The following is a 17,744-nucleotide window of genomic DNA, read 5'->3' on the forward strand; positions in this document are numbered from 1 at the left end:
GGCCGAACCTGAGTTCTCCAAGAAGACAGAACTCGATTCAACCTTAAGTCTCCAGCCTCCAAAACCTCTCCAAAACATGCACAACTCACAAACAAGCTCCCAAATACATGCATATACCCTTCTTCATGCATATAGGGGCTGAGAACTAGCTTAAACCCCCATAAACAACACATATACACACATATGGCTTATGATCAACATAAATCCTATCCATGCAAACCATGCATAAACCATGCAAAAACCCTTCAAAACTCACGTAAAACATCAAGAAAGGTGAGGATCCATGCTTACCTCTTGAAGATCGAGAGGATTGATGGTCTAAACTCGGAGATGCAAGGAAAAACAGATCCGAAATGTAATACCCGGCTAGACTCCGGTATCGGAATTCCTGCCGTCCGGTGGGATCTCGGATGTCGGAGACCTCTAGAAGGGTAAAATCATGTTTTTTGTAAAATGTTTTCATGTTTTTAATGGTTTTAAGTATGAATTAAATGAGTTTTTGCATGAAAAGTCATAGGAGGAAAACCCAGGTTCGGCCGCCGAAAGGAGTTTCGGCCGCCGAACATGCATGCGTCTTGGAGGCACGTTAGGCCCCCGAAAGCATGAGTTAGGGAAGTCCAGGTTCGGCCGCCGAAAGTGAAGTTCGGCCGCCGAACATGGCATGGATGCGGAAGCGCATTCGGCCCCCGAACGTGGCCTGGCCAGCCACCTATAAAAGGGGCACTTAGCCGAAAAGGGCGAGTTTTCTCCCATTTTCGGCCACAGCAAGCTTCCGACCTTCCCTTTTGCAACTCTCGTGTTCTTCCTCCAAATCTCTTCCATTTTCTTGAGTTTTAAACTCACGTTTGCAAGTTTTGAGCATTTAAACCAAGTTTTGGAGCTTTGGGAACTCAGGAGCTCATTTTCGTGGATCTCCAAGTTTAGGTCGTCTCCCTCTCGATCTTCAAGAGGTAAGGGTCGATCTTAAGCTCCTTATGTGTTTTAAGTAAGTTTTATGCAAGATCTATGGGTAGAAATGCATGTTAGGTTATATGTTGAGTTATGGGTTAATATTGATGTTTTGAACAATGTGTGTGGATTTTGTGTGTTTGAAGTGTTGTAGTTGGGGTATATGACTGCTTGAGACCCCTAGGAACTTGTATGCATGTTTTAGTTGAGATTTATGCCTGATTTGAGGTTTTGGGAGGCAAGAGGTTCATGTGAACCAAGTTTCTGCCCTTCTGGCAGAAACCAGGTTCGGCCGCCGAAAGGAGTTTCGGCCGCCGAACCCCCTTGTGGAGGCAGCATTCGGCTGCCGAAGCTTGCCCCCGAAAGAAGACTTTCGTCTCTGTCTGGGAGTTTCGGCCGCCGAAGGTGCCGCCGAACCTGCCTGACTTTCGGCTCTGGAGGGACTTTCGGCCGCCGAACCTGCCGCCGAAAGTGCCCTGTTCAGCCATTTCTTGCATGTTTTTATGTGATGTTTTCATGATGTTTTAGGGGGTTTTTGGGGAGTAGTTTAGAGTTATGTTCTAGCATGTTTGGTCCCTCATTTGAGTCCACCTGTGTAGGTTCAGACCCGAGGAACCGAGGACCCCAGCAGTGAGTTCAGCTGCTTCGGTGTTGTCAGAGTCAGCCAGAGGTGAGTGGAACTAAACTTAATCTTTTAAATTAAATGTTTTATCATGTTTCATGCATCATGATTATGCAACAGGGTGATTGCATTAGTTTCACGAATATGCCGCATTGCATCATGTGTTGTTGATGTGGGTGAATGTTGGATGACCCAATTAGTCCATGACAGGAAGACCAGGACCCCATTCTACGGCCTGGCACGGGAATGAAAGACCAGGACCCCATTCTACGGCCTGGCACGATTGTGGACTCGAAGACCAGGAGCCCAGAGGAGGCCCTGGAATAATGGTAAGTAATGTATGTATGACAGGAAGACCAGGACCCCATGCTACGGCCTGGCACTATGATAGCTTGGACTAATTGGTGACAAGTTCACCCAACCCTTATGTGAATTGTCTGTGTTATGATGCATTTCATAGAGCATAGTATTTATGTGTTTTAATAGTTCAGCTCACTGGGCTTTTAGCTCACCCCTCTCCCTTTACCCCCAGGCTTGCAGGTACAGTATAGTGCGGGAGTCCGGATAGAGTAAAGAAGTCATGCTTATGTAATAGCTAGCAATGGACATGATCAAATTGTAATGTCTTAATCAGTATAGTTATGTAATGAGATGATGTATATGGATGTTAGAGGTGTGCTTGACCATAGATTGTTGTTATCCCTTGTTAATTACATGATCTTAGAGATTTTTATGATGTTTATGTAAATCAACTCAATATATGTTATGTCACCCATTTGGGGGCACTGATGAGATCCCACAGAGGGATCAATGTTATGTTTATGTTTATGAACAAGTTGAGTTTGGTTGATATATGTGGAAAGAAAAGTTTTAATTTTTATGTATGTTGTGGATCATGTATGGGATTATACAGGTTTACAGGTTATATGTCAGGCTTGCTACAGGTCCCGGCGGCCTTATGTCGATCTGGATCCTAGCGCCGGTAGCGGTCCGATTTTCGGGTCGTTACACGAAACCTCCAAGCCTCACAACTTTGCTTCTTTGCTCAAAAACCTCAAAACTAACATGAAAACTAGTTAAAACTTGCTCAACTTTAAAGAAAACCAAGAAATCCACCAAAGGAGGTCAAGAACTCACCTATATCCGAAAAGAGAGAGAAAACTCACCTCAAATCCGGATAAGGGGCCCTTTTATAGGTGGCCGGTCAACCACCTTCGGCAGCCAGAGCTGCCTTCACAGCTCTACCATCTTCGAAAGCCAAACTTGGGCTTCGGTGGCAACGAAAATAAGCCACCTTCGGCGGCCGAAAGTGAGGTTCGGCGGCCGAACCTTGCATTTCTTTCCTTGGTCTTTTCTTTTCAACACTTCAAGTTTTCTTAATCCAAACCCTAAAAACATTCAAAAACATTTTAGAAAACCTTTTTTTTACCCTTCTAGGAAACTCTGACATCCTCGAATTCCAGATTCCAATGGAGATTCCGCCGGAAAGTGAGAATTTCGATGCCAGGGTCTAGCCGAGTATTACATTCTCCCCCCCTTACAAACATTCATCCCCGAATGTTCCTCAACTAACACATGCAAAGGAAAGGAAGAACATAAAACAGAAACATAAAGCACATAAACACATAAGGCACATAAGAAACACACAAAAACTCACCTTAAAAGAGATAAGGACATTGCTGGAGCATAGACTCCCACGTCTCCCAAGTACATTCTTCGATATTATGGTGGTTCCAGAGGACTTTCACCATCGGAATTTCCTTGTTTCTCAACTTTCTGATCTGCGTGTCAAGAATCCGCACTGGCTGCTCAACATAGGTGAGATCTCCAAGGATCTCTACATCAGGCTCACTAAGAACCTTGCCTGGATCTGACACGAACTTTCGTAGCATAGAAATGTGGAAAACCGGATGGATTCTCTCCATAGAAGCAGGTAAATCTAACTTATACGATACATTCCCAACCTTCTGCAAAATCTCGAAGGGTCCAATGTACCGCGGAGCTAATTTACCTTTCTTTCCAAATCAAACCACCCCTTTCATTGGAGACACTTTGAGCAACACCAAATCTCCCTCCTCGAACTCTAGCTGCTTCCTACGGACATCTGCATAGCTTTTCTGCTGACTCACAGCAGTTCTGATTCTTTCTCTGATAATAGGCACGACCCTGCTGGTGATCTCAATCAACTCAAGCCCTGCTAAGGACCTCTCTCCAACTTCTTCCCAGCAAACAGGTGACCTGCACTTCCTCCCATAAAGAGCTTCATATGGAGCCATCCCTATGCTAGCATGATAGCTGTTATTGTAGGCAAACTCCACCAAAGGTAGATGTTGCCTCCAAGAACCGCCAAAGTCTAGCACACACATTCTAAGCATATCTTCAATAGTCTGGATGGTCCTTTCTGACTGTCCGTCAGCCTGTGGATGGAAAGCAGTGCTAAAGTCCAACCTTGTGCCTATAGCATTCTGCAGACTCCGCCAAAACCTGGAGGTGAACTGGGGTCCTCTATCTAACACAATTGAAACAGGAGCCCCATGCAACCTGATCACTTCATCAACAAACACCTGGGCCAACTTGTCTACAGAGTAGCCACTCCTGACAGGGATGAAATGAGCAGATTTAGTCAGTCTGTCCACAATCACCCATATGGAGTCTAGTCTGTTAGACACTGCCGGTAACCCCACCACAAAATCCATAGCTATATTCTCCCATTTCCACTCTGGAATCGATAGTGGGTTAAGCATTCCAGCCGGCTTCTGATGTTCCAGCTTCACCCTCTGACATACCTCGCAGGCTGACACAAACTGTGCCACCTCTCTCTTCATAGCTGGCCACCAATAAACTCTTTTCAGATCCTAATACATCTTGGTGGCTCCAGGGTGAACACTGTACCTGGCATTATGAGCTTCCCTCATAATGTCTCCTTTCAGGCTCACATTGTAATACCCAGCTAGACTCTGGTATTGGAATTCCTACCGTCCGGTGGAATCTCGAATGTCGGAAACTTCTAGAAGGGTAAAATCATGTTTTTGTAAAATGTTTTCATGTATTTTATGATTTTAAATAAGAAAGAAATTGAGTTTTGAATGAAAATAACCATTGAGGGAAATCCAGGTTCGGCTGCCGAACATGCATGAGTTTTGGAGGCACTTTAGGCTTCCGAAGGTGACCTGGCCAACCCCTATAAGAAGCCCCATGGCCGAAAATGGGCGATTTTCTTCCCCATTTCCGGCCAGAGGTGAGTCCATGCCCTCCCATGGTTGGTTTTGATGATTTTTCTCAAATCTTACAAGTTTTAACAAGTGGTTGCTTGGTTTTTGAAGATTTGTGAGCTTAGGATAAGTTTTGGAGCTTGGAGACCCAATGAGCTAGATCTCTCCCATCTCCGAGTTGGATCGCCTCTCCTCTCGATCTTCAGGAGGTAAGAGTAGATCCTCACCTCTTTTCATGTTTTGAGTAAGTTTCATGAAGATTCATGGGGTAGAAATGCATGATTTGGTTAGTTGTTTAGTGTTAAGGCGTATGTGCTTTTATGGTTAATGAATGTTGTATATGTATGTTTGATGTGTTTTGGTTGGGGTTTAGGCTAGTTTGAGACCCCCATAAGCTCATGTATGTATGTATGCATGTTTTGGGAAGTGTTGAATTTGAGTTGGTTGAGTTTAGGAGGCAATGTGCATTGAATGGCTGAGTTCTGCCACTTTGGAAGAACTCAGGTTCGGCAGCCGAAGGCACTTTCGGTCGTTGAACCTGCCTGTTGAGGCAAGCTTTCGGCTGCCGAACCCTGCCCCCAAAAGTGGACTTTCGGCTCTGGAAGGGACTTTCGGCCGCCGAAGGTGCCGCCGAAGGTGCCGCCGAACATGCACGAGTTTCGGATATGGAAGGAACCTTCGGCCGCCGAAAGTGCCGCCGAAGGTGCATGACTTTCGGCTCTGGAGGGACTTTCGGTTGCCGAACCTGCCGCCAAAAGTGCCCTGTTCAGCCCTTCTTTGCATGATTTTCTATGCATGTTTGTGATGTTTTAGGGGGATTTTGGAGAGTTGTTTAGAGTCTTGTTAGTCTATGTTTGGTACCTCATATGAGTCCACCTGTGTAGGATCGGACCCGAGGAACCGAGGACCCCAGCAGTGAGGTAGCTGCTTTAGAGTCTGTTCAGAGTCAACCAGAGGTGAGTGGAACTAAACTATGTAATAAACTAATAAAGTTTTGAGCATGCTCATGCATCATGAATGCCATGATATAATTTAGGTTGTTGCATTAGAATCTCACGAATATGCTGCATTGCATTCTATGTTGTTAGTATGGATGGATGTTGGATGATCCATTAGCCCTCAATATGTCATGTATACGAAAGTCCAAGGCTGCCCATGTCCACGCGTCCTGGCATTTATGTATGATGATTAATGAAAGTCCAGGGCTACCCATGTCCACGCGTCTTGGCATTATATGATGATTATAGAAGTCCTGCGGAGCTCCGTCGAGGGCCGGGCACATGGATATGTAGAGGGTTATTGATGATGAGTTCATCCTTGATGTGGATTGTATGTGTTATGATGCATTCCATGAAAGCATGATTTATGATAATGTATTATGGTTATGCTCACTGGGCTTTTTTAGCTCACCCCACTCCCTTAACCTCAGGTTTGCAGGTACAAGGCAGTCCGGGAAGTCAGCTAGAGTAGGAAGGTTTTATGTATGTAATAGTTAGTATGTGGACACGAAAAAGAATATGATGTAATGAATAGTATTGAACAGTCATGTAATGTAATGATGTTATTGAGGTTTAGAGTTGTACTTGACCCTAGTATGTATGGTTAATCCCTTTTATATACATGATCTATGTAATGTGTTAATGATGTTTAATGTAAACCAAGCTTAATGTATGATATGTTACCCCATTGGAGCATTTGATGAGGGCTCCAGTGTGAGGTTTATGTTTATGACTATGAGTATGCGCAGGTTAAGCTTGGTAAAGGAAAGAAAAAGTTTACAGTTTTATGTATATGTATGATCATGTATGGGATTTAACAGGTATACAGTATATATGTTAGGCTTGCTATGGGTCCCGGCGACCTTAAGTCGATCTGGATCCTAGTGCCGGTAGCGGTCCGGTTTCCGGATTGTTACACACATCATCTGGTACACATAACCTGGTTCCATAGCGGAGGATCCCTTTGTTGTCAAATCTGAACTCACCATTGCTGCCTGACTGAACAGTCCTGGCAATCTTTACCAACTCTGGGTCCTCGTGCTGTTTTTGAGCCACCTGCTCCAGAAACACAGGCGTCACTCTCATCTGAGCAATCAAGGCACCTGTACCAGTCAACTCTAACTGCATCCCTTTATCTATGAGCTTATAGAATTCTCTCACCACCGGTCTTCTCTCTACTGCAATGTGGGACAAACTGCCAAGTGATTTCCGGCTTAGGGCATCTGCCACAACATTTGCCTTACCCGGATGGTACTGAATCGTACAATCATAGTCACTAAACAGTTCTACCCATCTCCTCTGCCTCAAATTCAACTCTCTCTGACTCAAGATGTACTGCAAGCTTTTATGATCTGTGAAGATCTCACATTTAACCCCATAAAGGTAATGCCTTCACATCTTGAGTACAAAGATCACAGCTGCCATCTCTAGGTCATGTGTAGGATAATTCAACTCATGCTTCTTCAACTGCCTAGAAGCATAAGCAATTACCTTCTCATTCTGCATCAACACATAACCCAGTCCCACTCGGGACGCATCACAATACACTGTGAAGTCTTCATTGCTGATCGGCAGAGCTAACACCGGTGCTGAAGTTAACCTTTTCTTTAGCTCTTCAAAACTTTCTTCACATTGGTCAGACCACACAAAAGTCTGATTCTTCTTAGTTAATTTGGTCATAGGAGCAGCGATCTTCGAGAAGTCCTGCACGAACCTCCTGTAATAGTCTGCCAAACCCAGAAAACTCTTAATCTCTGACACTGAAGTGGGTCTCAGCCAATTAGCTACAGCTTCTATCTTCTTGGGGTCTACTTTAATGCCTTGGTCTGATACAACATGCCCCAAGAAAGAAATGCTCCTTAACCAGAACTCACACTTAGAGAACTTGGCATACAGGCCATGCTCTCTCAAGGTCTGCAACACTAACCTCAGATGATGGGCATACTGCTCTGCATTCCTGGAATACACTAAGATATCATCAATGAAGATAATAACAAAGTGATCCAAATACTGGCTGAAAACTCTGTTCATGAGGTCCATGAATGCTGCAGGGGCATTAGTTAACCCGAACGGCATCACTAGGAACTCATAATGCCCATATCTGGTCCTAAAAGCTGTCTTTGGCACATCCTCTTCTCTGATTCTCAACTGATGATACCCAGATCTGACATCTATTTTGGAGAAACAACCTACTCCTGCTAGCTGGTCAAATAGATCGTCGATCCTGGGTAGAGGATACCTATTCTTAGTAGTGACCTTGTTCAACTGCCTATAGACGATATAAAGCCTAAAGGATCCATCCTTCTTCTTTACAAACAGAACTGAAGTGCCCCAAGGTGAGGTACTCAGTCGGATGAAACCCTTATCTACCAACTCTTGCAACTGATCCTTTAACTCTTGCAACTCTGCTGGTGCCATCCTGTAGGGAGGGATAGAGATTGGTCTGGTTCCAGGCATGACTTCTATTTCAAACTCTATCTCCCTAGCAGGTGGTAGTCCTGGAAGTTCGTCTGGGAAAACATCTGAAAACTCCCTGACTACGAGCACTGAGGTGGGCTCCCTAACCTGACTGTCAAGCTCTCTCACATGAGCTAGAAACCCCTGACAACCCCTCCTAAGCAACCTACGAGCCTGCAGGGCTGATATCAAACCTTTAGGCACATCCCTCTTGTCTCCTCTGAAGACAAACACTGATCCATCCTGATCGCTGAACTTGACTACCTTGTCTCTACAGTCCAAGGTAGCATCATGAGCGGATAGCCAATCCATCCCTAGAATGACATCAAAATCCGTCAAATCTAGAACCACAAGGTGAGCTGGAAGGCATCGTCCCTCAATGAACACATGACTAAACCGGTAGACTGACTCTGCCACTGATGGATCACACTTGGGCCCACTGACCCAAAGGGGACACTCTAACTAGAAGCCATCAAACCCACTCTCTTTACGGCTCTCGGTGCAATAAAGGAATGAGAAGCACCAGGGTCCAATAAAGCATACACATCAGAACACCCAATGATGAGATTACCTGACACCACGGTGTTTGATGCGTTAGCCTCCTGCTGTATCAGAGTGAAGATCCGAGCTGGAGCTGATGGACCTTCACCTCGGGAACCTGCTGAAGAAGAGGCTGCTCCTCTCCCTCTGCCTTTGCTACTGCCCTGAGTCATGGCTGGAGCTATTGGCTGAGCCATACTGCCTGGAGCTGTCTGTTGGGATGGTGCCATGAAAGGCCCCTTCGGACACTCCCGAGCCATGTGTCCCTCCTGCCCACACCTGAAGCAGGCTGTAGTTCCAAATCGACACACTCCCTTGTGCGGCTTACCGCACCTCACACACTCTGCACCTTTTGAACCTGAGCTCGAGCCACTCCCTAAACCCAGACCTAACTTCAACTTGTTCCAGAACTTGTTCTTCTTGACTTTTGTCTTCCCCCATTTCTTACTGCATGAAGCTACTGCACTCTGAGAAGAGGGATCTAGCTTGGAACATGAAGACTGTGCCCCAGACTGCTTAACTGTCTCCTGAATAATGGCACTAGCCTCCATTTTTTCTAGCTGCATCCACTATGACGTAGAAGCTCTCTCTCTCTGCTGCTAGGATCAGGGAGGAATACCTGGGATGAAGCCTCATGGTATACCTCTTTGCTTTCTTCTGATCTGTGTCATAAGCCTGACCTGCATATTGCAACAACTCTAAGAACTTATCAGTGTACTCATCGACACTCATGTCCTCAGACTGCCTCAGCTGCTCAAACTCTATCATCTTCAGCTATCTAGAACTATCTGGAAAAGCCCACCCAGCAAATTCATTAGCAAACTCCTCCCAAGACATGTTATCCATCCTAGGGTCCACATAATTATTAAACCACTCCTTTGCTTTCTTGCACTTCAGCGTGAACCCCGCCATCTGAATGGCTCTAGTATCATCTGCCTCCAGCTCATCTGCTATCATTTTCACCGTTTTCAGATACTCAAACGGATCACTTCCTGATTTAAACTTAGGAGCATCCAGTTTTAAGTAATCTGTCATCTTTACCTTGCTCCTCTCCGGCGAGCTAGGTTTAGGTGTTGGGATAATAGGAACAACTGGTTCTGCTGGTGGTGGAGGAGGAGGTACAACACTTCTTGGGTAAGGAGTTGCTGGACTTGGGAAAAAGGGTGAGGGTGGATACATAGGGTACTGTGGATATGGTGGGTAAAAAGGAGGATATGGCATGAAGGTGGGATATGGGTTAAAGCTAGAGTAATCCAATGTACCCCCCATCGAATACCCTGGACCCTGAAAAAAAGGCTGATACTGGGGTGGATAACCAAATCCCGAGGCCTGAGCACCTCCCTGAGACTCTCCCATACCTTCCTCAGACATGCCAACACCCACACTTCCTTCTCTCTGGTCCACATCCATAGCCTCCCTCACATCCTCAGGCTCTTCACCCTGAACTGTTCCTCTTCTGCTTGCATCAAAAGACCTTCTAGGGTCCCTTGATGTACCTTCTCTGCTTGTCCTGCTAGACCTTGCCCTTGGCAAAGCAGGGGGACGGGCATTTATGCCTTCATCCTCAGGTGAAACTCCAGTCAATCGTGCAGATCAACGAGTACCTCGCATTCTGACTTCTGAAAACACAACCATACACATAAACATTAGCATCATATGGTCCATGTGGAAACACGTGAACCCCATAACATACAGAACATATCTGTAACGACCCGGAAACCGGACCGCTACCGGCGCTAGGATCCAGGTCGACTTAAGGCCGCTGGGACCCGTAGCAAGCCTGCTATACTCTCTCTGTACCTGTAAAATCCCATACATGATCAAACATCACTCTTACCCTTCTAGAGGGCTCCGACATCCGAGATTCCACCCGACTGTAGGACTTCCGATACCAGACTCTAGCCGGGTATTACAATATCATGAATGCACATGCAAACAGTCATGGCATTTCACATCATCAGCAAGACAGGACTCTACATCCTATCCTAGTGGACATGATTGATCCTATTGTGCTTGCCCTTCTCTGACATCTATGAGCCCAGCACTCTCTAGGTCCGACCATATGAACCTAGGGCTCTGATACCAATCTGTAACGACCCGGAGACCGGACCGCTACCGGCGCTAGGATCCAGATCGGCTTAAGGCCGCCGGGACTCGTAGCAAGCCTATTATGCATTCTGTAAACCTGGTAAATCCCATACATGATCAACGATTTCCACAAAAAAATTAAAACTGTACGTCTACCAAGCTTAACCTGTGCATGCACATTTCTCTGTAAACATTAAACCCCATACTAGAGCCCTCATCAAATGCTCTAGATGGGTCATCATTTCATACATTAAGCTTGGTCCTCAACATATATCATTATAAAATATAATCATATACATATCATGTACAAAAGGGATCTACCAGTCTAGGGCCAAGCACAATTCTATCATCAATATACATTACATGACTTTACATCATTTCCAATACATGTCCACTACCACTATTACATAACCTTTTCTCCTGTAGCAATCCCATACTATCTCTGGCCCTGCAACCTGGGGGTTAAGGAGAGGGGTGAGCTACTAGAGCCCAGTGAGTAGAGCACTAAGAAAATCAATAAAACATGCTTTCATGAAATGCATCACATCACAAACAATTCATATCAAAGATGGACTTGTCACCAATGACCCTCTACCATATCCAATGTGCCAGGGGTGTAGAATGGGCCTCGGCCTGGGCTTTCTCTTAACATAACGTAACATACATAACATAACCAATTGTGCCAGGGGCGTAGAATAGGCCTCGACCTGAACTTCCATACCATATCATATCATATCATATCAAGAGCCAATGGGTCATCCAACATCCATCCACATCAACATCATATTATGCAATGCGTCATATTCGTGAATACTAATGCAATACAACCTAATACATATCATGACATTTGTGATGCATGAATCATGCTAAAAGGATTTCATTACTTTAAAACATAGTTCAGTTCTACTCACCTCTAGTAGACGCTGGAATACCTCTGAACCAGCTAACATTGAGGGCCTCCTTGGTTCCTCGGGTCCAAACCTACACAGGTGGACTCAAATGAGGTACCGACATACTCTATCATAACTCTAAACATTCCCCCAAAAACCCCCTTAAACATCTCAAACATGCATGGAAAAACAAGCAAAGGAAGGCTGGACAGGGGACTTATGGCGGCAGGTTCGGCGGCAGGTTCGGCGGCCGAAGGTCCCTCCAGAGTCGAAAGTCAGGCACTTTCGGAGGCAGGGTTCGGCAGCCGAAAGTCCTTCTAGAGACGAAAGTCACCACCTTCGGCTGCATGTTCGGCTGCCGAAACTCCACTCCAGAGCCGAAAGTCCAAACTTTCGGGGGCGGGTTTAGGCAGCCAAAACAACCTCCTCAAGGGGTTCGGCGGCCGAACCTTGCTTCGGCGGCCGAACCTTGCTTCGGCGGCCGAACCTTGCTTCGGCGGCCAAACCTTGCTTCGGCGGCCGAACCTGAGTTCTCCAAGAAGACAGAACTCGATTCAACCTTAAGTCTCCAGCCTCCAAAACCTCTCCAAAACATGCACAACTCACAAACAAGCTCCCAAACACATGCATATACCCTTCTTCATGCATATAGGGGCTGAGAACTAGCTTAAACCCCCATAAACAACACATATACACACATATGGCTTATGATCAACATAAACCCTATCCATGCAAACCATGCATAAACCATGCAATAACCCTTCAAAACTCAGGTAAAACATCAAGAAAGGTGAGGATCTATGCTTACCTCTTGAAGATCAAGAGGATTGATGGTCTAAACTCGGAGATGCAAGGAAAAACATATCTGAAACCTCCAAGCCTCACAACTTTGCTTCTTTGCTCAAAAACCTCAAAACTAACATGAAAACTAGTTAAAACTTGCTCAACTTTAAAGAAAACCAAGAAATCCATCAAAGGAGGTCAAGAACTCATCTATACCCAAAAAGAGAGAGAAAACTCACCTCAAATCTGGATAAGAGGCCCTTTTATAGGTGGCCAGTCAACCACCTTCGGCAGCCAGAGCTGCCTTCACAGCTCTACCACCTTCGGAAGCTGAACTTGGGTTTCGGTGGCAACGAAAATAAGCCACCTTCAGCGGCCGAAAGTGAGGTTCGGCGGCCGAACTTTGCATTTCCCTCCTTGGTCTTTTCTTTTCAACACTTCAAGTTTTCTTAATCCAAACCCTAAAAACATTCAAAAACATTTTAGAAAACCTTTCTTTTACCCTTCTAGGAAACTCTGACATCCTCGAATTCCAGATTCCAACGGAGATTCTGCCGGAAAGTGAGAATTCCGATACCGGGGTCTAGTCGGGTATTACAAAACATCTCCCCAAAAACCCCCTAAAACACCATAAAACATTCATAGAAAACATGCAAAGGAAGGCTGGACAGGGCACTTTCGGCGGCAGGTTCGGTGGCTGAAAGTCCCTCCAGAGCCAAAAGTCAGGCATTTTCAGGGGCAGGGTTCGACGGCCGAAAGTCTGTCCAGAGCCGAAAGTCACCCACCTTCGGCGGCAGGTTCGACGGCCGAAACTCCCGTCCAGAGCCGAAAGTTCAAACTTTTGGAGGCGAGTTTAGGCGGCCAAACCACCTCCACAGGCAGGTTCGGCGGCCGAACATGGCTTCGACAGCCGAACCTGGGTCCTCCAGAAGGCATAACTCAAGCCACAAACATGCATCCAGCCACCCCAAACCTCTCAACTCAACCCAGCTCATGCAAAAACATGCATAAACACATTCTTAAGCATATAGGGGCTTAAAACTAGCCTATACCCCAACAAACATTCACATAGCAACACATTTAACATGCATTTATCCTTAAACTACCATAAACCCTATCAATATACAACTAACCTAAACATGCATCAATACTCCTTAAAATCCCTCAAAACTTTCATAAAACATAAAAGAAAGGTAGGATCTACGCTTATCTCTTGAAGATCGAGAGAAAGCGTGACCCAACTTGGAGATTTGGGGAAAACGAGTTTCGGAAGTCTCCAAACTTCACAACTTCGGTTTTAAGCTTAAAAACTTCAAAACAAGATGAAAGCTTGTTAAAAACTTGAAAGATTTGAAAGAAAACATCAAAACTAACCATGGAAGGGTATGGACTCACCTTTGCCCGAAAATGGAGAAGAAAACTCGCCCATTTTCGGACATGAGACCTTTTATAGGTGGCTGGCCAGCCACCTTCGGAGGCCAAAAGAGCTCTCGCAAGTCACCAACGTTCGGCGGCCGAACCTGGCTTTTCCAACCTTGGTCTTTTCTTTCAAAACTCAATTTCTTTCTTTATTCAAAGCATAAAACATGTAAAAACATTTTATAAAAACATGATTTTACCCTTCTAGAGGGTTCCGACATCCGAGATTCTGTCGGAAAGCAGAAATTCCGATGCCGGGATCTAGCCGGGTATTACAGATTTTATTTATTTTTTTAATTAAAATTAAATCAAATCGAAATAATTAAAAATTTTAACAATAAAAATTGAAGAGTAAAAAAATAAATTAAAATTTTAAATTAATTAAGTTCAGTATTTTTTAGATTTATTTGCTTATGAATTTTTATATTTATATCTTAAATTTTAAATTTTTGAATAAAATCAATTATTTCAAATTTGACTCAATTTTACCTCTTAATGTCAATTAATTTTAAATAATTTTTTTTAATCTATATGTTATGTTATGTGGATTATTATCAAAAAGCTCATTAGATAAATAAATTTAGATATTTATGTTGATTTATATTTATATTTAAATTTTTAATAATGACAATTTTTTTTAATTTTTTACAATTATAATTAAAATGATTAAATTAAATATAAAAAAATTAATATTAAATTATAATATAATTTTTAAAATTTAATATTAAAAAATATATATAGTCTTTTAATTTAAATTTTATATTAAAAATGAATTTATTTTTTATTTAAAATTAATTTTATTTATCATATATAATATTAAATAAATATTTATTACTAATAAATTCTCATTTCCTTTCTTTAGAGAATATCTGCTCTTGTTCGGCATCAAGCTGATGCGACTTTAAAGTCCTTTCTACTTTGACAGAGCTTCAAGCAATTGTCCAATTGGTAGGATCAAGAGCCTTTTTGGAGTAAAAAAGGAATAGCTCCTTCGTGCCCATGTCTAAATATTATATATTAAAATATTTTATTGAATTTATACATCAAATATTATTTATTTATTAAAATATTTTATTAAATTTATATATTAAATATTACATTTTAAATTAATAATATTAAATAAAATATTATATATTTTAATTTATAAATATTTTTTTACATTTTAAAATTTTATTAATTTACCATATATATATAGAAATGAAAATGAAAAGTAAAACAATAGAATTAATAAAAAAAGATATTATTAAAATAAAAATATGTATTTTTAAGATTTATTTTATTAATTAAATAAAATTTTAACGAATATATTATAATTTACTTTTAAATTTTCTTGATTATAATAGTAATAAACGGAAAAGGTTTTATTTTATTATGGATTAATATCTATAAAAATTTTAAACTTTATACTTCTTTAAAATTGCTCTTTAATTTTTTTTATAAAAATATTCTATAGTAATAATATTTTTACAATTATACCTTTGTTAAAAATTAATAGAAAAATCCATTTTAACATGAGAAACTTCAAATTAACAAAAATAAATTCTAATATTTTGATTTCATTTTTAAAAATTAAATAAATTTATTATTAAAATTATTTAATATTTTATTAACATATTTAATAAATTAGATGATATTTTAAAATATCTTTAGTAAATAGTATATTATGATTCTAGTATTTATAAATTTTATTTAACTTTATTAAAATTAATTGAGATTACATAAACTTAGTAAGTTTTTTCTTTTATGTAGAATTTTTATGATTTTTAAATTGAAAATGTTATCTAATAACTTAATTTAATATTATCAAAATTGAAATTTATTTTAATATTTTTATTTCAAAATTTTGTTTTTCTTATTATTTATGTATATTTAAAATATAAATATTTATTTACTAACTTTAAAATTTAAATAGATATAGATTATATATTATAAATTTAATTGAAATTTTTAAATATTAAAATTAATGTAAATTCAATAAATTACTATTATGATAAAATTTAAAACTAATAATATTAAAATTTTATTTCACTTTTTAATATTATAAATAATTTTTAAATATTATTCACTTTTACATCAATTACTCATTAAAAATGTTATTTTTTTTATATAATATATTGTAATATATCAAATTGACAAGTATTAAAATTTAATATTTTGTTATTATAATAAATTATTATTAATTATTTTTAAAAAGCCCATAAAAGAATAAAATATTAATAAATTTATTTTTTTAACTTTCATGGCCTCCATTAAAAATACTAATGAGTAAAATAATATATAATTTAATTTATTATTTATAAACTAATATTTAAATTGTAACGTTTATAATTTCTTATATATATATATATATATTATGCATTTAATTAATTTATAATATGATATTTTAATTTACATATAACATGTTAACTTCTATTTTGATAGACTAAAAAATAATAGATATATTCTTATTATTTAAAATATTTTAATTTAATTTGTTCGATTAATTACTATTTTCTTTTAATTTATAGTCTATTAACAAATATAATATTAAAATTCTAACATACTGAATATTTTATTAAGACTATTATGTATTTTTAACATTAAAAGTAAATTACTTTATTATATCTCATTATATAATTTGATTAACATAGTTTTCTTCACTTAGCTAGAAATATTTTTATTTTTTTTATATATTTAATTTACTTATTCTAAGGCCATTTCCAACCCTATGCACCATTTTTTACACTATTTTGATGCTTTGCACTAAAATGATGCAATATTCTCTTCAATCTTCTACACCAATTTTAACCAAAAAAATATTTTATTTATATTATTCTCTCTCTTTAATATTATATTATTTATTTTACTTTAATTTTATTTATATATTTCATTCAAAAATTCATATAATTTTCTATATTCACTCTAAATATTTATATATTTTATATTTTCATTCAATATTAAAATATTCAATTATTTTATAAATAAACAAAAAAAATTTCAATAATTGTGAATATATTAATTTAAATTAAATTTCAATAATTATAAAAATATAAAATAAATTAAAAATATAATAAATTATGAGAATGAAAAAAAATTAAACTTAATTAAAAATATATAAAAATTTTAAATTATAATATAATTAAAAAAATAGAAAAAGATATAAATTTTAAATTATATTATAAATTAAAAAAAAAAGAATGGCGCGGCTACAGTGTCACGCTAAATATAGCGTGACACTGTAGCGGTGCGCCAAAATCCCGTAGAATTTTGGCGTGCGTTCAAGGGCCATCTCCAAATAGAAATTCGCGCTGCGTTGGAAATGGGCTAAGTTAAGTTAAATTATATTTTTAAAACTATCCTTTTTATTTTAATTAATTAATAATAATGTCGTTTAGAATTTTTTTAATTTTTATTTAACTATTATAAAGTAATATATTATTATAATATTATAATATAAATAAAATACACAAAAATATATAAGAAAAATAAAATCACAAGTTTAATCTGTAATGCGCATTAAATAAAAATTAATAATATATTTTCAGTTTCATATAATTATAAAAAAATTTTGAAGAGTTAGTTTTGCTTCAACACAATCTATTCACTGCTTGTATCATGACCAATAATCAATTATCTCTCTTAAATGAAATCAAAACAAATAGAATAATAAAAAAAAATACTGCAAAAAAACCAAAGAAAAGCAAAATAGATCTATACAAATCAGTAATGTCAAGCTCTCTGGAAAGGCAAAGGAGTTCAGCTCTGTTGCTCAGTTTCTTAGCATTGCCTTTGCTAAGAGTGAGCATTC

Source organism: Manihot esculenta, chromosome 12, assembly GCF_001659605.2.
Source record: "Manihot esculenta cultivar AM560-2 chromosome 12, M.esculenta_v8, whole genome shotgun sequence".
NCBI lineage: Eukaryota > Viridiplantae > Streptophyta > Magnoliopsida > Malpighiales > Euphorbiaceae > Manihot > Manihot esculenta.